Source organism: Dermacentor variabilis, chromosome 1 (genome assembly GCF_050947875.1).
Source record: "Dermacentor variabilis isolate Ectoservices chromosome 1, ASM5094787v1, whole genome shotgun sequence".
NCBI classification, from domain to species: Eukaryota; Metazoa; Arthropoda; class Arachnida; order Ixodida; family Ixodidae; genus Dermacentor; species Dermacentor variabilis.
Window position 1 is genome coordinate 250,695,846 of NC_134568.1, and position 2,185 is coordinate 250,698,030.

Below are 2,185 nucleotides of genomic sequence, written 5' to 3' on the forward strand. Positions count from 1 at the left end.
CCTGAACTCGGCGTCGGTGACTACGTCCGCGTAGGGAAGTCACGAGTCCATGGCAAGTAGGCAAGCCCTCGCTGACTCGCAGACCACCGAGGGGTGCTAGACTTAGTATTTCTGCTAAGCAGGCCTGATTTCACTATTCTTCGTCTTCAACTTCACAATTACACGTGTCCTAAAATCAACGATTAAGAAGTCAAATTGCCAATTTTAGATAATTAACAATATTGTCGTTAGAAGTTTTCCTTGTGGTGAAAGTTTGCCTAGTTACGCAGCCTATTTGCAAAAACAGCAGGGGCCTATATATGACAGTTTTATTTAAAGTAATCTGCTCCCCACAAAGAGAATACTTGGAATAACAAAACGACTCTTAAAGTAAGCGCATTTCCCCGTTGGCAGTCGTTTGGGCGTCCACCACGTACTCACTAATTCCGGCAGAACCCATTTCACGATGAATGTCGACGTTAACGCAAGTGCCATGCTAATCTTCTCTGTATCGTTCCAACCTTTGAATATGTAATTTGGAAGTATAAAGTTCATTCGCTTTCTCTCTCTCGACGTTAATACGATAAGAATTGAAGCAATGTAGCGATACACCGTATTGTCACTGCTGAAACATGTTCGCGGGCTTGCTTGCGCCCAGCAGTGAATAACTTTCAAAGGACTTTTCTTGTCATTGAACAGTGGCACATACCCAGTGGAGCAGACCCTTTGACCCGGATTTGTGTCAAAGAGGTTCATTCAAAAACCGCACACACCCAGTGACAAATGCCCAGTGACGCAAGTTTGTGTGTAAGAGGATCGCTGAAAAGCGGCGCAAACCCAATGTCACGTACGCAATGATCCAAGTTTGCGCAACGGTTGGTTTTCAACACGGTTCCCTTAGCACAGCCGCCCCGATGCTGTACCCATAAGACCATGGACTACCCAGCGACCCTAGCTGGCGGAAAAACGGTCAGAAACATAGATAGATACCGGAAAGTTCATAAAGTATCCTAACAATACTAATGGCATATTGCTCTCTTGTAAGTGCTGTCCACTGTTGCTCATCTCATTAACACGTCTCATCTCATTAACCGCCTTATTATCAGGCTTCTCGCTATCATTGTAGCTGCGCATGCCAAAAAGCTGACCAGTGAGGAAACGTACTTATTTAAGAAAGATTTGTTAATACACGCCGTGAACGTCTTGGGAGTGAAATAAATTGAAGGTCGGTGTCATAATAAAAACGACGCAGGTTCTAGCCGGTCATTAAAAGTAATTATATACAGTGCAGCGGAAACTGAACAAACAAGGAAACAGGAGGGGGGGCACGGCACTTCTATGCCGCCAAGTGTGTATCGTTTGTGCGACACTGAACATAATGTCATAGCAACTATCCCATCAGTCCGTCCTTCTGAAACTGAATTATTTTTAAGGATATTCTGAAATATTATGAGTGCATCTAGAGCACACGCGCGCGATGACTTTCAGTAGGTTGGCTACACCTGCAAATAAATGAAATCACGAATGCGGGCTTCTCCTTACAAACACCCTTAGCGCAGAGAAGCCAACTCTGACGAATGTTGGCAACTCGGTTATTGCTCAGAGGCTGTCTGTAAAAGAAGTCGCAGTTTCGCCCGAAAGCCGAAGCATCGATTGTGATAGCGAATTAGTAGACATTTATATGAAATAAGAATAGTAGATTTATCAGCCGTAAAAACCTGGAAAAATTCGCTTACTTACTAAATTAACATGCATGGTGTCAGTGCGCACAGGCAAACAAGAACACGTCACCCTCCGCGGACAGTCGCTGTAAAAACACTGGCGTAAGGAAACGCGGCAGCAGTAGCGAGCGAAGTTACCTTCGTGCTGTCCATCGCTTTAATGCAAACTGACCGGCGAGAACACAGCACGCACAAAGGTATGAGCCGTCTGCAGATCGCTTTCAAGATAGGGCGCGCGAGGCCGCGCGCGACCGCGCAACGTACGCTGTCACTGCCGGAGTAGAACGCCGCCCCCCTCCCACCCGAGTCCCGCGTTGCCTCCCTGCTTTCCTCCCTTGCGTGCGCGAGATTGAGCCGCGATTATCGGTTCCCCTTGCGCGTGGTTGTGAAGTACGCAGTTGCTGCCGGAGAACAACGCCGCCGCCCCCCCCCCTTTTCTCTCCTGCCCCCCATGGCCTTTCGAGTGACGGAATACGGGGCATTTC

At 47.5% G+C, this 2,185-nt stretch overlaps 1 non-coding gene across 1 annotated transcript; it reads right to left on the reverse strand.

The window, feature by feature from the left end:
* Positions 1 to 420: 420 nt before the first annotated feature.
* Positions 421 to 525, reverse strand: LOC142568234 (U6 spliceosomal RNA). Its single transcript, XR_012825382.1, has one exon. It is a non-coding gene; the product is annotated as a U6 spliceosomal RNA (small nuclear RNA).
* Between the last annotated feature and the right edge of the window lie 1,660 nt (positions 526 to 2,185).